Here is a 6,075-nt window from a genome sequence, read left to right as displayed (position 1 = left end):
TTAATGAGGCTTTTTAAATTTTTGAGGTATCTATCATGTTCTGCTCTCTGTTGTTTCCCTCCATGGATCACAGCCTTGTTGTGGCGAGAGGACTTGAGCAACTGAGTGAAGCTATAAGCCATGCTGTGCAGGGCCACCAGAGATGGATGGGTCACAGTGAAGAGTTCCGGCAAAATGTGGTTCACTGGAGAAGAAAATGGCAACCCACTCCAGCATTCTTGCCTGGAGAACCCCATGGACAGAGACATCACATTGCAGACAAAGGTCTGTACAGCCAAAGCTATGGTTTTTCCAGTAGTCGTGTACCGATGTGAGAGTTGGATTGTAAAGAAGGCTGAGTGCTCAAAAACTAATGCTTTCACATTGTGGTGCTGAAGAAGACTTTTGAGAGTCCCTTGGACAGCAGGGAGATCTAACCAGTCAATCCTAAACGAAATCAACCCTGAATATTCCTGAATATTCAGTGGAAGGACTGATACTGAATAAAGCTAAAGCTCCAATACTTTGGCCACCTGATTCAAAGAGCCAGCTTATTGGAAAAGACTCTGATGCTGAGAAAGATTGAAGGCAAAAGGAGAAGGGGACAGCAGAGGATGAGATGATTGGCTATCCTCTGCAAGCAGTGAGATCTTTGGAATAATGGTTATAGCTTCTGAGCACTGCCACATATTTGTTTAACTGTTTAAACCTCTCAGCAACCCTGCAAAGTTGGCGCTGTAATTCCTGTTTCACAGATGAAGAAACTGAAACACAGACAGGTTCAACGGCATGTTTAAGTTCACAAAGCTAGAATGGAGGCACCCGGATTCTCACCCCAACCCTCTGGTTCCAAAGCCCATGCTCTGACCACAATGAAATGCAGATTCTAAATGCTGAGAGTTTACTCCTAGGTTTTAATGGCCAAAATAGCAAAACCACATCCTGGGCTGATCTTCACAGGTACGACCTGACATGAGCAGATGTGTATTTGATTGTGATTGTGATTTTGAGTGTATAAGCCATGCAGTGGGGGAGCAGGGTTGCATTCTGCAGTTTAGCTGGTGTTTGTATATCTGCTATTTCTTCTCCAACACAAGCTTCCAGAGAGGAGGCAGTACTCTCCATGATTTTATTCTGCCTCTGGAGTCTAATCTAGGGCTTATCATACAGTAGATGACCCACAATTTTAGAACTGAATTGTATTTTCATGTGTAAAGTCAGTTCTCAAGCTACACACCTCCTTTAAAGCTTCTGTTGTTTGCCCCGACTTCTCCTAGCCTCCTGACGCACACCTACTCTCTCACAGAACAGGTGCAGCTCAGTAGAATGTAAGCAAATCAGCTATGAATGTCAAAACAGGATTTAATCAATTATTAATTTGGGAGAACCAGGAGAGCAAAAAGTAAATACCCCAATGAGGTCATGCTATGAAAAATGTGAAAGTCTCTTAGACCTAATATTTAATTTAGACTTACTGTCTGAGTTACTTCCCAGCTTCCCAGATGCAAGCCAGAGGCCATCAGACAAGACTTGTGATGATACTCAGCAGCCATAGAGGCCCAATGCAAAGGCCAAAGAGGAACCACTCCCTTGGGACAAGTGCCCAGAGGGCAGAGGCTGCAAAGCTTCTCCAAAGAGACCAATTAGCTTAAGTGTAGGAACCAGAGAGCCTGAGCCCTGACATCTGGGTAAGTCAGCCTGCCAAGTCAGAGCTTGGTCTGATTCTGTAGGAGGCTGGGCTCTGAACCAGCATCAGCATCAGACTCTAACTTGCTCCATTCTCTCCAGGCCAGCCAGAAGGGAGATACAGCATGGAAACATTACCTAGGGCTGAGGCGAGAGGGCTGAGGCTGTAACAGTGTTTAGGTGTCAGGGCCACAGCGAAAGCCAAAGGGGAGAGCGAATGGAGGACGGAGGAGTGGAAAGGCAGTGAGGGAAGCAGCTTCAGAGCATGAGTTTCCCGGCTCACTCAACTCACTTCACTTCCCCTGCTAGTTATTGGCACCCATGTCATCTTAGCCACTGTCCCTGATCCCAAAAAGCTGCCTTCCTATAGCCTCCCAGTGATTTCTCTCTCTCTCTCTCTCCCATGCTTCTGCCCAGGGACCTTCTTCCCTTGTTCCTCTGAGCCTCTAGACTCAGTTTCCTCTCCTCTGGTCCCTCTCTGAGAAGGATGTGTCCACTCCTTGCTCAGCATCCCAAATACATAAAGCAGACTCAGCTCCCAGGGCCAGGAAATCCATGGAGGTTTAGGATACAGAACAGAATCTCTTAGTTACTTAATGATGCTCCAACAGGGGACATCTCAGAGCCCAGTGGGAACAAGTTACCAAAGTGTCTCTTATAAGGCTGGGTCCAAACCTCCAGAAGGGCATCCACACCAACCAGACCCCACTTGGGATGCGGTGGGGGGGGGGGGGCGGGCGGCAGGAGGGTGGTAGTGTGGGGAGAATCAAGGTCCAGGCAGGTCCTAATGTACCAATGCTCTATCACGGAGTTGATGGATGGTGATTGGTCCAGCTGCCTGCAGAGCTTGCTGATGAGCTGCTACCCAGGGAGGAAGTGCTGCCAGTGAGCACAGAGCAACTCTGCAACAGAAAAGGAAGTGGCAGGGAGATACTCCCACCTGCCAGTCAGTTGGGGCTGGAACCCCCGCCTCACTGAGCACACTACAGCCTCCCAAGTGGGTGCAAGTTACTTTAAGTGACACATTCTTCCCTACTCCTCACATTTTTTCCCCAGATCAAATCTGATATCAATGAGCATCCAGGACAGCCCTAAACCAACACCATTGACTTGGTCATTGAGAAAGGTCTAAGAAGAACTGGTACATGGCCCATTCATTTCATAGATTCTTGGGTGGTGGGGTGCAGGGTGGGCCTTCTCCATCCTCTGCAGTCCCTGGCTTCTGCAAGGCTGGTGCTGGTGATGGAGCCCCCACATCTTTGTGAGACTGCCCCCTCCACTGGTGGACAGTCCCCAAGCAGCTCAGAGTTGGTGAGCTCTAGCTGTGTGCCACACTCTGGGCCAGCTGCTTTCCAGGAGTTCTCTCACTCTCCCAGGTAAGTACTGTTATGGTCCCCAGATTCAGATACTGAAGCTCTGGCTTACAGAAGCGGACTTCCTTGTCTAAAATCACAATAGCTCAAAAGTGGCCGGACCAAGACTCACACTCTGAGTTATTTACTAGAACAGGGTTGTGAACTATCATCCCTGCCTGGAGATCAGTGAAATTATGCAGGAGGAAAGGTGGAGGGAGGTGGGATCTGTGATGGTCTGGGGTGTATTTACCTTATTCAGAGGAGGCAGCTGCCACCCAAGTTCTATTTCTTGTTCCATGAGAGAATATGAACCTAGGTGATCAGATCTTCATATCTGAGGTTTTCAGTATAGATTTATAAACATAATCTCCCAATTGCATTTGGTTATTGACAAAAATTTTTTTTAAATTGTGGTGCAGGCCAACACTGAATAGGTCTCATAACCACATCTGAGAGCAGGCTCCTGATGGTGCTCACTGTAATGCTATTCTAAAGCCCAGGGTCTTGGCCACTGGGATTTGCTGTCTTCAAATGACTGTGTAGGTCTAGCTCTGGTGAACTGGAATTTTTCTTCTTGTTATTTCATCTGTGGCCTCAGTTCTGACATCAGGAGCAGCAGGGATTCCAAATCACTCTTCCCCTATCCTCTTTACTAGACTAAATACCCCAGCCTTCTTAAACATCCTCTTTTGGTTGGTTGGCAGGACCTTTGCCATGCTGACCCCAGACTCACCCTTGCTCACTCTTGTGACTCCCTAAATCCACTGCTTGGAACTGAGCCCTACCTTCCCTGAATGGTCTTTGCCATGTAGAGCAAGGCCGGCTCTCTGCCCCACCAAGATTCATCCAAGAATGGGACCCATAGTCACTTGCCTTCTTTGACGGTTGACAATTTGCCTCATGTTTAGTGAAGGGTTCCTAGCCCCTCTCCCCGGTGCTCATTGTCTCTCTTGTGGGGAGTGTCACCCTCAGCCACCAGCCCATCACCAGATGGCCCTGAACAATCACTCCAGTCCTTACAGGGACCGCCCCGGGGTTAGCCCTCTAACACCCATGGCTGTGAAATCCACGCTTGGCTAAACTTCCCTTCAGAGAAGAGAGCCGTTGGCACCAATAATCCAGCTCGCTGAGTTGTGAAACAAACCTCACCCTCCTCCATGCCTCTGTCCCAGTATTTGGGGGACTTTTCTATGACCCATTACGTTCAAAGATTCTCCCCATTGCCTGATACTCATTGTCCAAACATACCACGCGCAGGCTAAAAGCCTGGCTGGAGTCACCATGGGTCAGAAGCCAAAGGGATGAGACAAAGGTGAAAACTCAGAGGGTCAGAGGGAACAAACCGTCCATACTTGACAGCTGTGGGCTTCACCATCTGCCACAATGAGGGGCCTCTTTTAGTTCCAGTCCTGCCTGCCAACTTCCCTTATGAAACGGGGAAATGTAGATCTGATGAGCCGAGCTGGAAACCGAGAAAAGCAAAGCAGCCTGTTTTCTGCTCTCACTCTGCCTCCTGGTTCTTCCCCGTGACCACTGAGGCTGGGACTGAGCAGAGCAGCTGGAGTCTCCCCTGAGCAGACTCACAGATGTCGTATCTCTGGCACAGACTCTCAGAAAGGTCCCAGCTGGGGAGGTTTCCTGGTGGCCAAGTGATCCCTCACAGCTGCTAGCCCAGCGATAAGGGATTCCAGCTGGTGCAGCAGGGTGACAAAGTACAGATCCAGGCTTTGTCCTTTGGCTATGGAACCTGTCTGCCCCAGTCACTAGACTCAGGATGTAATTTATCAGCAAGGTAACTATGGGGAACCTGAGCCTTTGGCCCATCAAACCACATTAGTAAAAGCAGATTTCTGAGATAGCATCACAAGCATCACCAAAGAGCATCAGCTTTTCACTGAGCAGAGAGCTCCTGAAGCTGCCCGTGCACCCTGCAAGTGCTTAGGCGTACGCACGGATGGGGGTTGCATACGGGGACACAGCACCACAGACGTTACTCATAGCACAATGGCATCAGGCTCGTGCAGCGTCAGCATCAGGAAAGACCATGAATTCTAACAGTCGTAGTAGCTGAACCCTCAGTCCAAACACAATCCTATGCAGAACCAAGGTCCAAGAGCAGCTGCTCAGGTGGAAACCTGGGTAGAGCCAGAACCATGCCAACTCAGACTCTCCCAACCTCTACCCAGGGGTTCCTTAGCCTCTTCTGCCGAGTCCTGGGCTCCACTTGACACAGCTGACAACCCATCACACTGGTTCAATCCCTCATTGTTCAGTGGGAGAAACAGGCCCAGAGCATGTCGTGCATTTTCCAAGGTCACATGGTGAATACATAGTACAGATTTAGCATAATAAAAGGACTTGTAAACTGGGCCTTCAGTGAACCAAAACATCTGTACAAATGGTAGCTCCAGCAGGTAAGAAGAGTAAGAGAATCTGCACACAAGATGAATTTTAATTTTGTCTTTGCCACTTTGCACCTGCCTGTACTCAGACCAGCCCCTCATCTCAATTGGCTTAAGGCTAGGGCTAGGTCCGGCAGCTTCTTGAGGACTCTCCTGGTCAAACTTCAGCATCTAGAAAATGACAAGGACTCAGAAGAACAGAGCTGCCAATGAGCAGAGAACAGGGTTCCAGAAAAAAGGACGTGCCCAGGAGGCAGGTGCTGCGTCCAGGCACCCCCCGCCCCCCCACCCCGAGGATTCAGCAGCATTTCTGTTGCAGTTCTTAGTTACCGTGGCTGTCATCAGGCCACAGACTGGTGCTCTGCTCTGGTTGCAGGAGTGGAGAATGAAGAAAAAGCAGAGGAGAGGAGGAAGGAGGAGGCAGAACCCTGGGAGGGAATTCAGCCCCCCAGGGCCTCCACCTGCAACCAGGTTCTGCTTATCCTTCTCTTGCCCCACGTCTGCTCCTCTCCTGTCTCCCATAGCTCCCCCTGCACCTGGACCCTCACCTGCCTGATGATGCTCCTGCACTCCTCACCCGAGGGACACTTCATCACTTCTGATGGCACTTAGTTGCTGCCCTTTCAAATGGTGAAGGCTAGTGTTTCCCCTCT

This window comes from Ovis canadensis, chromosome 1, assembly GCF_042477335.2.
Source record: "Ovis canadensis isolate MfBH-ARS-UI-01 breed Bighorn chromosome 1, ARS-UI_OviCan_v2, whole genome shotgun sequence".
NCBI lineage: Eukaryota > Metazoa > Chordata > Mammalia > Artiodactyla > Bovidae > Ovis > Ovis canadensis.
This window is presented reverse-complemented; position numbering follows the sequence as displayed.